This window comes from Adiantum capillus-veneris, chromosome 3 (assembly GCF_014529385.1).
Source record: "Adiantum capillus-veneris isolate H3 chromosome 3, ASM1452938v2, whole genome shotgun sequence".
NCBI classification, from domain to species: Eukaryota; Viridiplantae; Streptophyta; class Polypodiopsida; order Polypodiales; family Pteridaceae; genus Adiantum; species Adiantum capillus-veneris.
In genome coordinates, this window is record NC_140933.1 from 66,491,091 (window position 1) to 66,510,129 (window position 19,039).

Consider the following 19,039-nt stretch of genomic DNA (forward strand, 5'->3'; position numbering starts at 1 on the left):
AAAACCATTATCTGCTAATCAAAAACCAACTATATAGGCAAGGAAAGGACAAATAACTATGATTTTGTGCTACGAAAAGTGAATATTACATTATCCTAGAACAAGCATTCTTAGACCAGCCAGGGAAACATTTCTCTGTTGATAAAATGACAAAGCTAGTACTTCACTCAGGCAGATGGTGGCCAACCCTGTTTAGAGATGTAGAGACCTATGTCAAACAATGTGATGAATGTCAACACAGAAAACCAAACATTTCTCTGTTGATAAAACGACAAAGCTAGTACTTCACTCAGGCATATGGTGGCCAACCCTGTTTAGAGATGTAGAGACCTATGTCAAACAATGTGATGAATGTCAACACAAAAAACCACCCCTACAGAGAGATGAAATTTCATTATGAACAATGATAGGTGTATGCAATTTTACCAAATGGAGGATCGACTTTATTGGCCCCATCATACCACGTGCATATATGTCACATGAACAATACATCATAGTAGCAACAGTTTACATGACTAAATGGATGAAAGAAAAGGCAACACAGAAAAATGATACACGGACTACGGCTTAATTCATTTTTGAACATATCTTCACCGAATATAATCTACCCATTGAAATAGTGAGGGATATGGGAACAAAATTTTTCAACAACGTCATTGAAAGCTTCCTTGATGACCTCATGGTGATCTGTCACGAATCAGCACCCTATTACCTTTCAGAGTAGCTTTTAAAACTTCCATCGGGACGACTCCTTTTAACCCTGTGTTTGGCATTAATGCAATTCTACCCATTGAATTATAAATTAAAACGTTATGAGTCGCAACACAATTAGGATGGATAGGACACCAACTGCTGGAGAGACTAGACACCCTGAAGCAATTGGATGAAACCAGAGTAAGAGCGGTAGCCGAGATATATTCTCAAAAAAGACAAATGAAAGATTTTCATGCTCAACATGTGATTAGCAACAAGGAGTTCCAAAAAGGGTATTATTTTTTAATGTATACCCTTAAACAACACTCCAAAAAACTAAAATAGCGAGGGATGGGGCCTTTTGTAATACATGATATATCACAAAGTGGCGCTAACAAGCTTGCAACATTGTAGGACAGCAGATGCCTACTTGGATTGTGGCTGTAGAATAAAGAAATATCTTCTTCTACTAACACCAGAGGAACTCCAAACAATACATGTAGTAGATCAGAGTAGAAGTCGAGTCCATGACATTCGGGAATGGGCACATGATGAAGCCAAAATCAGAATATTAAAGCGGCCCAACAGAACAATTGTATCAACTCCTCACCAATAGCATCCATACAAACGGAGGTTACATGGTTAGGTGTCATGGATTTACGCATGCAACTTGCTGATGGCACCACAACGTGCATTAGTGGACACTCGGGCAAGAGAAAATTTTGTTAACTACTCCACTTTTAGGAAATTAACAAAGGAACCTCTAACACCAAATACTATGGGGTTCAAAGTGGCAAACATAGGCACAATGGAGAGTCTGGGATATGTAAATTTACCAATAACTATTGATGGAGCATTTTATCCTCATCAGTTTCATGTGGTAAAGGATAAAGATCTTAATGAAGCACTTATTATGGGAGTGCCATGGATGTGCACTTGTCAAGCCACACCCAACTGGCATGATAGTACTTTGCAGCTCAGTCAAGATGGCCAATCTTTTGTCACACCCTTTGTACCAACAGACTATGTATGGGAACCTTTCCAATCGACATCCGATCCAATCCACTGATGTTCTCCAACGGTAGTCAACAAAATTTGGGTTGAAAAATCCATTATGTAAACCAATCCGAATAATTATGGAAACCCAAACGACATGGAAATACAAGGCCACCCACGGTGCATCAACAGAAACCCGATCTCGCCAAACCGCCCAAGGCTTTTGTCAAGAAACCTAGGCCAATACAATCTCAACATCAACAACCAAAAGAAGTAAAGTGGGCATGGAAACCAAAACTTCATTTCTCATTGGATGCCTTGACCACGAAGACCACATCCAAGCAATTTCAGTGGCGACCAAAACAAAGCCCTCAATCACAAGACAAGGCAAGGTCACCACTTCTAGAGGCAACTGTCAAACAATGGGGTCATCTTCTACAAATACTTTTGTTTGGACCATGCAGCTTCAATATGACCTCACCATTGAACACAACTAAACCTATTGTTTAGAACCTATATCTTGCACAACATTTTGTTACCACATGCATATCCTCAATTCACATCATAGAGCCACAATATACGGCTATGCATAGACACATACTTTGTTCCCATGCACTTTGACACATGTTTGTCTGGGATGAATCACTCTAGGAAGGGGGGAAAATGCAGCAAGATCATAATTTGATCATCATTTTGTATATATTAGCATCATTCTTTTCTTTTTCTTAAATAGTTTTTCAGAGCCTTATAACTCTTAGCAGGCATAATCATGAGCCATATTGACACCATCCAAACGCCATGTTAAGAATATGTATGTATGAGAGCTTACACTAATTCTGGGAAAATTTTGGCCCACTAATAATAATTGTAGCTAAGTTTTCTTTACTAAAAAGATAAAAATGATAGATAATTAACAGAAATTGATAAGACAAGCCAAAAAAGTCCGAATGGACTTTTGAAAGAAAGCAGTGAAACTTCAAAGCAAGGGCTTTGAACATGGAAAATATGGAAAATTTTGACACACAAGAGATTTTGAGCCAACTTTTAAAGGATCAAAACTGCAAGTTGAAGGCCATTTCTTGACTGAATATCAGAATGAAGAATGGTTTGAACTACAGGTGATATGAACAACAAGATAGGATCAATGGAGGTAAGTATGAATGGGGAATTCCTGGTAGATTGGGAACATTTAGCGAAATGAGGCAAGATAATCTACATAAGCCAAATGAGCTAGATGAGAGAGAGAGAGAGAGAGAGAGAGAGAGAGAGAGAGAGAGAGAGAGAGAGAGAGAGAGAGAGAGAGAGAGAGAGAGAGAGAGAGATAGAAGCATAGGATTTTCCGTTTTGTTTCTTCCCGCTGTGCGAGTACCTTGGTAGCTCTTATTACATCAGATTTGACGGGTATGATCATTAACCCTACAAGAACATGTATGTATGCCCCATACTGCATCAGCATTACCAAAAAAACATCTCAGAGCAGATCAAAGTCACAAAACCTGCAAGTTGTCAAGGCCCAGGGGGGACTCCAAACCTCACCCAAAATAAGAAACGCTTCATCAGCTCGAGAGTACAAAACAGTTGCAAAAGGTGGTGGAACATGGATTGCGATCCATGTTCCCCATTCCCTAATATCTAAAAAATTTTCACAGTAGCATCCCCATATGCCCATGAGCAACTTCCACTAGCTGAAATTTCAAAATGCCTCCCAACATGGATCACGATCCATGTAACTTTTTGCTAAAATCAGGGCAGGAGTGTTCACTAGCTAGGGGATGCAAAAGTATGACTAACCATGCAAAAATAGTCATAAGACTTTTAAATCATCAAATCCTCATGGTTTGTTACCATCAATCTACAAACGGTCTTTTGGTAGTAATTAAGGAAAAAATGGCCTGTTTCCACCAAAAAACTCATGGAGTAGGGTTAGGAGAAGAGTATGAAGCTTCCCCACTTGCCAGAGCAGCAATTAAAACTTCTTAGGACTTTATTCCAAAGCCAACTAAAACAGAAGGGAGTTCGGAAGAAAATGAAAGACAATCATCAAGGAGACGTAACTTAAAGGTGTAGTTAGGGTCAAAGCAAAGCAAAAGGGTACCTGCAAAGTTGTGCAAATTGTGTAGATCAATTTTCCTATTTAGATGAATTCAAAATCTGGTGGAAGTTGGTGGGGAGCTAAGCAAAGCTGTGATTTTTAGACACAAATCATCTAGAATCAAGACAATAACAGATATCACTCAAAGCATGTGCCCAAAAGTGGTTCCAAAAAACCGATATGGTCAAAACGAAAAAAATATGGCCATAAACTAGGAAATTGAGTAAACATAGGAAAAACATGTCCAAAATTGAAAATATTTCACCAGCGTGCTAGGAAGACCTATAGGAACATGTGTGCAAGAAGCTGTGTCAAAATCCTTTCCAACATGAATCGCAATCCATGTACCTTTTTGCCCAACCAGAGAAACATTCATACCATCTGGCACAGTATATTTAACAAAGCCAATCCATGAAGTTTCAAGTCATTTGGATTCCAAAATCCACATCAAACTGACAAATTTCTCTAAGTCCGAGGATGATTTTCAAAAATTGACCTAAGTACAAGACCAATGATCCAAATCCCAAAAATTTTGGACCAAGGCACCATCTTGATGAACCCTATTAGCTGGTATTTTCAGATCTTCATTATGTTGCCCATCATGGATTGCGATCCATGTTCCCCAAATCCTAAAACCAGAGAAAATTGTAGAGTAGCATTCCCATATGTCTAGGAACTACCTCCCCTAGTTGGAATTGCAAAATGCTTCCCAACATGCATCACAATCCATCTACAGAATTCAGATGTTACCCTATGACTTTGTGCCTATAGTAATCTGAGATGCACTGATGAAATTTGGTCAAATTTGGGGTAGTTTTGGCAAAGTGATGCTCATTTTTCATTTTATGGTCAAAGTTTGCGTTTTCTTCAACTTTTCGATAGTTTTTTATCAATAGCTAAATCTTGTTTCCAATCTAAAACTGACCTCAAGATGCCTCGAAGGAAAGTACAAAGGGAGTGGGAGGCATCACCATATGAGATCAAAGATATATCCTCAAATGAGAAGGCCCATATCACAGAATAGGTGCTCGAAGCAATACCGACCAATATATTCATCGAAAGATTTCAAGCAGTGGATGGAGAGATAGTAAAGACTACCATGTTTCCAAGGGAATTATGGACACTACACCAAACATCCAAAGTGCAAGAGGGGCCAAGTGCCTTCAAATGGACAGATTTTTATGACTACCGCCATGGGGAACGGATTTTAGAAGGGCTCATGAACTCATAAGCTCTATTTAATATAATGGGAAAGCCACCCTGACAGACAAAGATAGCGCAATAGTCAAACTTAAAATCATCACGAAAATAATCAATGAGGCTCTCCATCTACAGCAAGAGACACACAATCTATTGCAAAAGACAAAAGCAATAGATAATGACAAAGACTTTTTGAAGCAAAGAGGACACAAGTTGACATACCAAAATTTGATATACTCAGAAACAAAATTGCCATTGCGTCTCATATCGAAACATTTCAAAGTACATAAGCCACCAAGGTACATTGAACCGTAGTAGTAATGGCAATGGGCTTAACAGAAAGAAGAGTGGTCAGCTGCTGCTATGACTTTGGCAATTACCTCATCGATAACATAGTAGAAGCAAATCTTAAGGGGAGCCAAAAGAGCAAGACCTACGTGAACGCTAGAGCACTGCTCACTCGAATTGCCTACCAAGCATTGGGAATGATTGCTTATCTTCCACCTGAAGAACCATAGATAGATTTGATCCACAAATCTAGAAGAGCAGTAAAATTAGTAGCCAGACATCCACAAGGCCAAAATTAGAGGTTAAAAAAACAAGACAGAGCGCAACAAGAATGGACACTGACAGAAGTGAGAAGAGGTGGATGCACATAATAGCAAGAAAGCGGGCTCTAAAGAAAGAGATACCCCTTCAAAATACCAATCTTCAGATGAGGAGCATGGGGGTGAGTTTTTTATGAGACATATAAGATTGAAAAAGAGAACAACCCGGGTGGTAGAGGCCATCCCACTTACCCAAGCCAGAAGAACAATGAAAGAAGCGCAAGTGCAAAGAGAAATAATCCAACAATAGAAGCATGAAGAGAAAAAAAATAAGGGAACATAAATGGACAATGGAAAAGAGGAAGAGGAAGAAGAAGGCGTATCTTTACTACATAGCCAAAGAGCAGCTCTTGAACGGATCAAACAACGTAAAAGACAAGAAGCCAAGGAGAATTTGAATATTGCCAACGACATGCGGCAACGGATTCAGAATGAGCTCAAATGAAAGATGGATCAAAGAGAAAGAGAAGAGGCAAAGCGGCCATGCGTTGATGATATCAAATCATTCAAAGAATCTATGAAGGCCAAGGAAGAAGATGATAACCAAGAAGATAAGGGAGAGCAGGACATGCTAGACCAGCAAGGTTATAATTTTGAATCTCCAAAAGGCAAAGAGGTACCTTCAGAGTTTGGAACAAAAAAAGAGAAGAAGCTGTAGACCTTCGCAAAGAAAGGGCAAATAAGGTGCTCTCACAAGAGAAGGTGGATCAAGAAAAAGAGACAGCACTGCCATAAACTACTACAGTTCCAGCTACTACAGAAGTACTAAAAACAAAGGAAAGAATGGCTGGAACATCGGAATAAGGTAAAAGAAGCTGGCAAAAACCATGATCCCCTCATTTGCAAGCTATAATAGAGGAGGGAGCATAAATGATCAGGTCATTTGACATTGATGCCTATTTAGAGAATATCAAGATCCAATTCCAATACCAAAGAGCTCTCTACGGCTTCCATGAGCTACAACTGGAAGACATCAAGAAGGAGGCATCTAAAGGAACTAAACACACTCTACAGCTACAAAATAAAATAGAGGAGCTGCAAAGAGAACATGAAAATGTGGCCTATTACTACAAGGAGATCTAGTAATCCAATGAGGCCAACACTATTCTGCAAGTCGAGCAGCAACGGGTAGAGGAGGAGCTGACTAGTGAAAGAGAGTAGAGTGAAAAGTTGTAAGAGTCCTACACGGTGGTCAGCAAGACTGTGACCCACCTTGTAGCCCTATAAGAGGGTGAAAGCGTGGTTTGGTGGTACAAAAAAAGGACCTATTTGTAGTTTAGGTCAAAACTTTTCGGACCTTGTGTTTTTAGATTCTCCTTTTGAAGATCTATCCAGTGATATATAGTATGATAGGTAGTTTTTCATGTGACATGTAGAAATTTTAGCTCAAAGATTTGTCAAAGGTGCTGTCAAGGACAATCCTTTTTGTACCACCAAAGCGTGCTTTTAGCCAAGAGACACCGAGCTCCTCAAGCTTGAAAACTAGATCAACCTCGCTGAACAAAGAGGTCCAAGATCTAAAGGAGGCCCTTGCTCAAGAAAAATATGATAGACAAATCATGACAGCAGGGCATAGAGCACTGTAAAAGACAAAGACGAGGAGATTGAAGATTTGATAAAGTAGTTGGCAGAGGTGCGGGGAGATTTGGAGGCTCTAAGGGAAACACAAGAAAAGCCTGAACAAACAGTCCGAGTGGAATTTGAGAAAACAAGAGGATTTGAGCATTCCACCTTTGAAGCTCACCAAATAGATGTGCCAAGTATAAGCACATGAAAAGTAACGCAGGAATCTAAGATCCAGCCACCACATCCATATCGGATTCAACCAAGAAAGAAATTTAGCACTGGATCTCAGATGTCAAAGACCCCTCACAAAAACAATATTTGTAATATGAAGTGAAAGTGTTGGAATTGGTTGCCCTGCTCATGATCACTCCAGATGAAGTAGTGAAAAATCTTGTGCATGAGATGATCACCTTGCCCCACTGATGCGACAAGAGGCCAGATTATGGAAACACAAAATGCCTCCTGCTCTTGATCCAAACAACAGAGGGGTTTACAGAGATGTTTCTATCACCACAATACAAATTCAGACTATGATTGACAATCAACCCTCTGGCGAAATAAACGATTTGAACAGAAACCAACAGATGAAACATATTATAGGAATGCTCCGTAGCATCTCATGATCGATTGAACTTAATGTCCCATCAACAGACGACGATCCTAGGAAATCTTTTACCCTTGGCAAACCAAAAGACCGGTAGTATTGAACTACCCCATCATAAAAAAGGCAAGCAATAACAACCCCCCGTCAGAGAAGTATATGGTTCAAACGCTCAGAGGGGTCATCAGCATGATGAAGGAGATCCAAATCTTGCATGCCAAATGCTCATGAAAATTTCCAAGATGCAAATCACCTACATAATGACATTTAATGATATAGAGGCAGTGAAGCATCCCTCGTAGGTTTTTGTGGAAGACACAAGAGGTCTCTGCTGGAATATGGAGACAAAAATCCCAAGCAAAAATGTTATCATGGGATTATATGCGATAGTCATGTTCTTGCCCTCCCACTACATGCATACTTTCAAGCAGGCATTCATGACCGGATTCTTTGAGGTAGACTCCTCCATATTTAGTCCCATGACCAAAGATCTACCAACCCGACATATAGCCTATCAGAGCACTCGAAATAATAATCCTTCATAGAGCTGGAGACAAAAGTGGAGATCGAGGCAAGGGTGCAAACTTTCAGGCACCTCAGTGTGATGCTAGCAAAAAGACCGATCAACTACTAGAAGACACTACTAGGCAGATTGCAGGAGGACGTGCAATTAATAGGAAGGGGGAATGTTTGGTGGACACAGCGGTCTGACATGTAAAAGGCGGATGTATACCAAACCTTGTAGTACTCACTCATTTTTTTGAAAGAAGTGGTGTAATTCAGCTAATGAGGATTCTCAATTGTAATATATTTTTTCATGACCTCTTAGCCTCTTTGAGTCTACACCCCTTGTAAGTGGCCGAATGGCTGCGGGATAGTCCCCTTAACTCTTAACTCAAAACCCTTAGTTTTGAAAAGCACATCATCATTAGCTTGAAGGAGTATTAGACATTTACTGTGAGAGCCTGTTGCTACTACAATTTGTAATCCACTTTTCTCCTTGTCTGGTAATCAAAATTTATCTCCGAATAGCACATTGTGTTCCTTGTCTCTTGCTCTACAATCTAAACATAATCATTATCGATTCTATTGTGGTTTGTAAAGTATTTCTTGTGATCCAAATGTATTGATTTGAGGTCTTAAATAATTGTTATTTGATGTTTTGACCTTGGATAAGTGTTTCTATGCTTAAGGGGGACCTTTTCGTGTAGTTCTCTTTTAGCTTTTTGAACAATTTGCGTGATGGATCGTGATTTATGTACCTTCCCAGATGGCTTCCAAACTTGGTAGAATTGTATCCTTAGGTGTTTTAATACCTCTCCTTAAATTTCCTTACATTTCCAATTCATTTAGATGCCAAAAAGGTGTGATGACCTGGAGCGGTGAGATTAGCCATAGATTGATTTTCAGACTAGGAAGTGGTTGATTTTCTTTTGTCATAGTATGAATAGCCCTCTGAGTTTACTTTGGTGATATTGACACTCTTGTTAAGTCTTTGTGCCCCATCCCGATTTGTTTTCTTGCATATTGACATTATGTTAATACCAAAAATCTATGCTGCAGACGTCCATCACCGTGACCCGCTAAGAGTACTCTTTTGGTATTGACAAATTCATGTTGTACTTCATGCTTGTTGAGTTCTTGACACCCATATAGTTTTAGTTCCAAGGATACCCATCCAAGGAGATTCCAATGCCTAATGGATAGCTGGGAAAATACATAGTTTGATTCTGCAATGAACCTACCCAGTATCCTTCCACCGAACCCGCTTCCTCTTGCCCTTCCACTACTAGACATACCAAGCTTTGAATAGATTATGTGACTTTAGCTTAGTAGTCTATTGTAAGAGGTTGTGAGATAAAATTTGGCACAGATTGATTTTGGCTTTATCATCCAACCTTTTTTCCAGTAGCATTGAAAACAGTTTCTCAGACACATATGTCGGATTGTTTTTCAAATTGAAAGCTTCTGCAATAAACTTGTAGGCTGAGGGAACATCCTGTCCAGCTACTACTGGAATCCCTTGCCCACAGTCTTACTTTTCTTTCTAGTTGCTTCATCTTACTTAAGAACCAAACTAATCTTGTCTACAGATGTTGTGCTGGGCTTTTTGTCATTGGGCAACCTAAAGGCATATGCAATATCTTCAGGTGTCACTATTATTTTAATTTTGTTAATAGTGGCAATGCCTTCATCAGCATCAAAAGAATCAAGGACGTGTTTAATAATGCCTGCATCAAAATCAAACTTTGTAGCCTATACTACCACATGAAAATCCCATATTTGCAGCAACAATACTCTTGGAATTAGGGTTGCAAGAGTGACACACACAGCTTGGAGAAGACGAAGGCAGATCAAGGCACACAATAGAGAGTGTATTACTCTGTGTGCAATGAAAAGATAGATAGCACTAGAGTGATGGGTGTAAATACATTCCACATGGGAGAAAACCTCCTAAAGAGGGAAAAAATACCCCTGGTGGTCCTAGTGTGTTCACACACATCACTATCACATGTATATGGTAACAAATCCCCCCCTACAGTGATGCAGTGAATGCGAGCTGGCACATGAGTAAAGGGAAGTGCCATGCCCTGAGGACATAATCAGTCCAGAAAGGGGAGTAAGACCAAAGTTTTGCGGAAAGCTTCGAGATTCTCACGAGACAATGCATTTGTGAAAAGATCTGCAAGCTTGTCCTGTGTTGGCACATAAGCCAAGCATGCACCTCAATGTGCTTTGTGTGAGCATGAAAAATTGGGTTCCTTGTAATTGCCAATGTGCTTGGACTATTAGTGTAGATAGTGTTGGTAGTGTCCTTTCCAACACCCAAATCATCTATAAGGTGTCTGAGCCATACACACTCAATCGTAGCTTTAAAGACTGCATGTACTCAGCCTCACAACTAGAAGTGGCCACAGTAGGTTGCTTCTTGCTCAACCATGGTATACATGAACTGCCAAGCATGAAACAAAAGCACTTGTGGACACTGTGTGTCAAAACAAGCATCCCAATCTAAGTCTGGAAAATCATGCAAGTCTCATGGCAATGATGCCCCCTTGGGATAAAAGAATCCAAGATTTAAATTTCCACTAAGGTAGCAAAAAATCCACTTCAGAGCATGCCAATGATTAGACCTTGGGCTATGCATAAATCTGCTAAACTGTGAGACTGCAAACTCAATATCCGGCCTCGTGTTGCATACATAAATGAGGCATCCAACAAAAGTTTGGTAAAAAGTGACATCTGCAGGATCACCAACATCATGAAGACTCAATTTTAAACATGTTTCCATGGGAGTGGCAATAGGTTTTCAATCCTCAAGTCTAAACTTACATAGCAATGTGTCTATGTAATTTTCTGACACAATGTAATACCACCATCACACTGCTTAAACTGTATATCCAAATAATGATGCAACAACCCCAAATCTTTCATCTTGAAAGTAGCATTCAAATCAACCTTCAATTCAAAAATATGTCTCTCATTTGGTCTAGTGATCAGTAAATTGTCTACATAAAGAACCACAATAAGAAGTCATCACCCTCATGCTTTAAATACAATGTGCTTTCTGTTGAACTGTTACAAAAGGCTCGTTTGACCAATGAGTGTAAGCTTTCTCATACCAAGCACAAGGAGATTGCTTCAACCCATATAAATCCTTCTTACATCTGCACACTTTGTCCTATTGTAATTTCTTGACAAAACCGCGAGGCTACGTTACATAAACTTCCTCAAATATGTCACCATTCAAGAAAGGAGTAACAATGTCTGATTGATGTACATCCCAACCCAAATGAGCTACCAATGCACATAGAAAACTCACAGTAGTCATTCAACAAGTGGGAGCAAAAGTCTCTTCATAATCTATGCCTTTTTGTTGTGCATAACCCTTTGCAACAAGTCGAGCCTTATGGAGATCGATCTCACCATCCGGCTTGCGTTTCAACTTTAAACCCACTTTGTACCAATGGCCTTTTTGCCAGGAGGCAAATCACATAAAGTCCATATGTCATTTTCTATAAGTGCATCATATTTTGATTGCATGGCAGCCATCCAATCTTTTGAATTTTGTGCTTCATAAAAAGACAGAGGTTCCTCAATATCATGTAAGCTAAACACATTCAAAACATAATAATCTGATGCATAAGATGCATGGCGAGAGCCTCAACGAGTACGACTAGACAAAGGTGCATCCAATTTACTGTCACACAATGTATGCACCGGCCATTTTGGCATTCCTCTAGCCTGCTCATTTTTAGCCCTTTCCTCATCAAGTACATTATGTACAACTGCATCAGTAAGGGAGTGATCTCTAACATTTTTAAAACCACCATAGGTTGTACATTTGCCTCATTGGAGTTTCCATTCGAACTTCCACCACTGAAAAGAGGCAAGAAAGTGTCATAAATCTCTTGCGAGCTTACATTACTATCTCTAGTACATGATGATGAGTGCAGAGCGCGACACGGACCCCGACGGCCTCGAAAACGCCAGGAGTCGATGCACGCCGCAAGCCTGCCACGGTGAAGCGAACAGGGGGCACCACCTAGCTTTGAGATGCTAGGACGCAGAGAACAGTGATTTGAATTATCACGGATTCTACACACACACACACACACACCCACGCACACACACACACATAGAGATAGATAGATAGATAGATAGATAGATAGAGAGAGAGAGAGAGAGAGAGAGAGAGAGAGAGAGAGAGAGAGAGAGAGAGAGAGAGAATAGATAGGTGATGAAAACCCTTGGGGGTGTGAGGGAGAATTATTCTCTCACAATATTTACAGCAACCTTATTTCCAACGAGGTGGCAAATCATGGTGATCAAGAGATAGTGAGTCTACTTGGTTTGTTCTTTAAAGATGACTCACTGACACGAGAATCTTGCTAACATGAGTGTGTGTGCATCGACCATTGGATTCGAGATGTAGACATAGCTTCTTCACGTAGTACAAATTCCCAAACAAAATTGCTACTCTAAGTCCCCTCTCTTCTGATGCCAATGTTGCCAATTCCTCCCACAAAAATACTACCAAGTGTTGACCTCTAATGAACTTGTCCCCCCCCGATAGTGACCTCTCGGTGCCTTTTTATAGGTGCTGGTTGCTTTAGATTAGGGTAATCTGATTAGATTAGGGTTCTAATCAGGGGAGACAAAGCAAGGTGGTGGGGCTTGTGTGGTTGACCCTTGCTTTGTCTTGGGAAATATTATAAGGAAAACCTCTAGGTGGGCCTTTGTGGCCATCACCTAGAGAGAGGTGATTTTACAAAATTGGGATTTTTTTACAAGATTTGGTTTGAAACTGGAAAAATGACGACAAGATCCGGAGTTTTACTGAAGAGGGCATCGTGGATGCAATGGCGATGAACGGTTGCCTAGCTGGTGCGTCGGTGTAGTGCATTCATCACTTTCGGGGTCGGCCGGGACATGCCTTTGGCATCTTTTCTCGTCTTGGTGTCGGCAAAGAGTGCCTTTGGCCGTCCTTCCTTTGTGTTGGTGCCGTCATCGATTTCCTTCTCCTCTTTTACCCATTGTGGGTGCGTAAATGCGTGCGTGCACTGTGTGTATACGTGCATTTGTGTGCATATATGTTCCAATGTGCGTGCGCATAGACGTGTGTGCATTGAATGTGAGTGCATATGTTATCATTTTTGTGTATGTGTCTGTATAGCTTGGGGTTGTCTGTGCCGTGTGGGTGAGTGTGTGTGAACGAGAATGTGTATGTGGGAATGAGGGTGTAATAAATTATATATTACACAGAGCGAGGGAGAGGGTGAGAGAACGTGAGTGAGCGGAGGGGGGGATGGAGGGATGCTGAGGGGATTGAGGGGTGTGTGTGTGTAGGTGTGTTTAGAGAGAGAGAGAGAGAGAGAGAGAGAGAGAGAGAGAACTATACTCTGATGCGGCGCCTGCACAGGCCGGAGAGAGAGAGAGAGAGAGAGAGAGAGAGAGAGAGAGAGAGAGAGAGAGAGAGAGAGAGAGAGAGAGAGAGAGAGAGAGAGAGAGAGAGAGATAGATAGTTCTATTATCGTCGTGGGAGGTCAAATATGACCTATGGGACCAAATGAACATGTCACGTGGTGTGAGTGGAGTTCATAAGTGACTCTCGATGCTCAAAAATGGCTGAAATGAGCGTCGCAATAGAGAGTCCACATCGTGGTTGGGAGAGGAAGGTATGTAGGGAGAGATCATGGCTGAATATATGGGGAAAAGAGGACCTAATGTGGTCAAAAGCTGAGAACTCAAGTAGTGTGTGGTACTCACTCTCTCGCACTTGACGAGGGCATAAGGTGCAAAGTCGATGACACTCCTCGCCAGTGCCCCAACGTCCTGTCTCGCAACGTAGAGAATGGGAGCTAAGACGAATGGAGGCAATGGTGTGGATCGCACTCAACGGGATGGGCTCAAGGATGTAGGAATGGGTTCGGTTACCTCGTTCCGAGAAGAAGAGAGATTTGTAGTTTGGGGCAACGTGTGTGGTGTAATGGTTGAAGCGAGAACCTCCGGATTTCTCCCAAGCCGTGATACATTGGCGTTGTAAGAAGGCCTCATTAACTTGGGAGTCGATCGACGCATCTTTGACCAAGTGACATGCATCCCATCTTCCAAACCATTTCTTGATATCAAGCATCCACCCCGAACTTAGTATTTTGCTCTTGCATGTCTTTTGAACCATTTGACTTGCTTCATATGTGATTCTAGGAAGTCGATGCAAAGGGCTACGTTGTGTCTTACGCATGTACTCCACAACCCTTTGCATGCCCAAGACCTCAATGGGAAGCAATCCAGACTCAAGAAGTAAGAGCAGGTAGGGTGTTTGTGTCTTGACTTGGAGAAAGTTGGTGAGAAAACGCTTTTGGACATTCTCAAACTCTTTCCAAGTAGACTTCCCGATGCTTCCACCCCACACCTCCACTCCATAAAGAAGCACCGGTGTCACCAATGTGTCAAAGAGGTACTTTTTGAGAGCCCAACACTTGATCTCTCCTGCATTGCACATGTTCTCAAATGCATAATAGGCCCTCTTTCCGGCTTCCAAGCGACGCATTGCACAATCCTTCCATTTATGATTGGATGGAACCTCAAGGCCAAGGTACTTGAAGTGATCTACCACTTCAAGTTTCTCATTGTTATATACAATGCATGGATTTTCATCATTGAGGGTCTTTACAAGCATAACCTTGGTTTTGGATCCATTCATGATCAGCCCGCTATGTAGGCAAAAGCGTTCCAAGACACTCATAAGCTTTTGTGCATCTTCTAAGGTATGTGCCAAGAGCACTACATCATCGGTATAAAGCAAAAGCATGATCACCACATTTCCAATCTTAACCTCTTCTATGCCTTCTTGCTGCATAAAGTCAAGAACCATGCATTCCAATTCATCAATGAGTAGTCCAAAGAGGGTTGGGGAAAGTGGGCATCCTTGTTTGACACCAATAGTGCTTGCAAAAAATTCTGAAATTCCATCTCCCATACGTAATCGACATATCACTTTTTGGTAGATGCGAAAGACTGCATGCATAAATTCTCTCGGCACTTGAAGGCTTTGCATACGTCTCCAAAGATTTCCTCGCGGTACCATGTCAAAAGCTTTCTTGAGATCCACAAAGCAACAATATAACTTTTTTCCTTTCAATTGAGACGCTTCCATAAGAACTCGAAGAGTGACAAGGTGATCAATAGTGTTATGATGCTTTCGAAAACGTGCTTGGCCAAGTGCACATTTGCCATTCTTTTCAGCCCATTCACTTATCTTCATCTCCATGATACATCCAAATAACTTTGCCATTAAAGAACCAACCATTATAGTGCGATAGTTGTTCACATTGTTTACATCTCCTCCTTTGTGCAAAGGTTTGATCCAATTTGCAATCCAATCATGAGGCATGCCATACTGAAGTGCAAGGTTAAACATATCGCATATCCAATATCGTGTTTTCTTGCTTTCCATTTAATCATTTCAGCCTTGACACCTTGAAGGTCACCTGCCTTACGAGTAGCAAGTTTCTCAAGCGCGTGGCATACATCTTCAATGGTAAAGAAGGGAGACATAAATGGAAGGGAGCTACAACACTCCATCTTATCAACATTGGGTTGCTCATAGAGATTCTTACAATGCATATACATATCCTCAAGAGTCAAGTCACCAAAGCTCTCAACGTGCTTGCCTTTTAGATTTTGCCAAAACTTGCCACATGCATGTGCTTTCTCTTGTGCTAAAAGAAGTTGTTTTTCAACTTCCCACCTTCTCCTCTTCTTTTGAACAAGTGCTTTGTATGTGTGTGAACATTCCAAGTAAACTTCCTTGTGAGGGTGTGTGTGTGAGGTTTGTAAGGGAGAGATAAGGAGAGCGTTTCTGTGCATGCAGGACGGCCTTCGGGTTGTGGGCTCGACACAGAGAGAGCGCCATATCACATGGCGGGCGAGGTGGAGAGGGGGGGAAGAATGGTGAGGGTGGATGAGAGAGAGAGATAGTCGTATCTGCGCCTGCACATGATTCAACTGGGAGAGAGAGAGAGAGAGAGAGAGAGAGAGAGAGAGAGAGAGAGAGAGAGAGGCATGGGCTTCTTGTAGGCAATGAGGGAGATAGAGAGAGTACGGCTGATCCCTATGCCACATGGACCGTTGACAAGAGCTAGAGAGAGAGCGATTTGTTAGTGAGAGATGAGAGAGAGAAGGAGTGGATATTTCATTCCATGCCCGTGGCGCCTTTGCTCAGAGAGAGAGAGAGAGAGAGAGAGAGAGAGAGAGAGAATAATGAGAGAAAGAGAGAAATGGGGGTGGCCCGTCGGGGGAATAAAACAAGAGGGAATGAGAGGGAGGGGAGAGTGAAACCGAGGGGATGTGGATGAGAGGGAAGAGAGAGGGGTGGAGGTATGGCGGCCTGCTAGGCTGGGATATGGAGGAGCGAAGGCATGAGGGTGATAAGGCTGGCCAAGTGAGGGGGGCCATGTGATGGGGCCTTGCCAGTAAAAGATAGGGCCGTGAGGTTGATCAGGGCATTGCCGAGCCTTCGGACGATGTCGCCAAGGATTCAAGCAGAGGAAAGATTTTCTTTTTTTCTTTTTTTTTCTTGATTTCCAAAAATCGGCTATCATTAGCCCTTCCCTTTTGGCTAGAGGCATTCATGTCTCTAGCCTTGACTTTGATTCTTCTTCAGCTGATCTGTAGGAGCTGATATCAAGTTGCCTTCTGAACTAGCCATTCCATTTGGCCATTGGTGAGATTTCTGGGATATTCATGAATCTGCAACAGGTTTGGGTAATAACATGTTCCTTGGAATAGTGTCAGTTGATTACATGGCTTCCAGAACTTTGTGCCAGTGTCCTCCTGGATCCCAAGTAAAAAATAGGATCATTGTTTGTAGTGTGCGAACAATAAAATTTGCATGCGAAATAGGACCAAATTTGTAACCACCAGTAGAGCGAGAGGGGAAATGAGCATCTTGGCTCCTGCAAAGACAGAACTGAAAATTATGATTCGCAAGAGTGTGCCAAGATAACACCTTATATGACCACCTTGTTGGTGTGGGGAGCTCCAGTTGTCTTCAGAACCTTGCTTACTGCCATGACTGGAAAAACCTGCAAGCATATCATGCTTCTCTTGGGTGTGTTCAAACATGTCAGCTGTCTTTTCTGATGCTGATAGTAAGCCACCTACCTTGAGGCTTCAATACAAGCGTGATCCACTTACCTCTCTCCAAAGAGAGGATGCCCTATTTGTAAAACATTGAACCAAATTGGGAACAAGGCCTTCATTCTTGCACCTTATCAGCCTTTTGTCTATCCATGGCTCCTTAACTCTTATCTCCATGCTCATCTTACCTCTATATGTTATAGCGGTGAGGCGGTCCGGGGTGGGCAACAAGAGAGGCGACCTCTAAACACCCCTCAAGGCTCCCATGCTCCTCGATTGGGCCTGGGGCAACCACAAGCACAACACAACAACAAACCCATAGCCAAACCCAAACAAGATAGGGTTACCATCTAGTTATGGTATGCGAACTAGGATGCAAGAGAGATTTTGTCACAACCAAGAAGATGCACCACAAAACACACACAAGAAACCTCACAGCAAGACACACACAAAATGGACCAGAGAGAGCTAGAGCAAAGGGAAGAGAGAGAAAGGAATAGATCTTGCGTAATACCTTATTTGTGACTTGGAAATGGAGATGGCTCGTTATGATGCTATCATAGATCTTGCACAGAACTAGATCAATGCTTAGTGAATGCTAAACATTGCCAACACACTCACACTGTCTTAGGGTGTGGGAGACCTCTCACCACAATACCCTCTTACAATGGACACAAAACTGGCAATGAAAAACACATTAAAAAACTTTCTAAAACAAGATCAAACGATAGAAACTCAAAATACACAAGTCACCTTGAATTCACTAAACCGTACCGCACAAGTGGAAGGATGAAGATTTGAACGTCGAATCACGCCTTTGATGCACCAAACCTCAATTAATTGATGATGGAAGAACATATACAATAGTGGTTTCGAGATTTTGAACTCACGCTCTCTCACTTGCCATGTGTAGCTTGAAAGCTTCTCTCACACCAAGAGTGAAGCTCACAAAGTGGTTGCTATGCCTAAGTCTCTCCTCATGCATAGAGTTTTGGGGTGTTGTGTGAGATATTTCAGGTTGTTTTACAAGAAGGAGAGGGGCCTATTTATAGGTTGGAGACCCTCATTAATATTATTTGGAAATGATAAATAACAAGCTAACAAATCACGATTATGATTTTTTTTTAATATCAAAACATTGTGGGCCTTCTTTGTTTGCTTGAATCATGGATGTGGGCTCAAAAGAGAGCATTACTGATGGTAGATAAAGTGAAAGTAGAGTTTTAAGGAAGGAGAGAGAGAGAGTTACTATGCACGTCTTGAGGTGAGGTGTCTTTTATGGTTAGGTCAATGGTTATTTTGTGTTAGTATGTTGATAGTTAGTGTTAGTAATCACTAGAAATTTAAAGATATATTTACAATGGTTAGAATCGGGTGGATGGTTGAATGAAGTGAGGAAATCCTTGTGATGGTGAATCTTGAAGAAGTTTTTGACTTACTTGTGTAGGTTCTCAAAAATGACTATCGATCTTCTTCTTCGTCTTCTCTTCTTTACGCCACCGCCACCAAGGTTGATTATTGCAATGAAAATGGCAATTCGGTTGATGAGATCTCGTAATTTGCAGAGGTTAAGCATGGTTTACATGCTGAATTTTATGTATATAGAGAAGGGGTAAGATGGAATTGTACTTTGGAAGT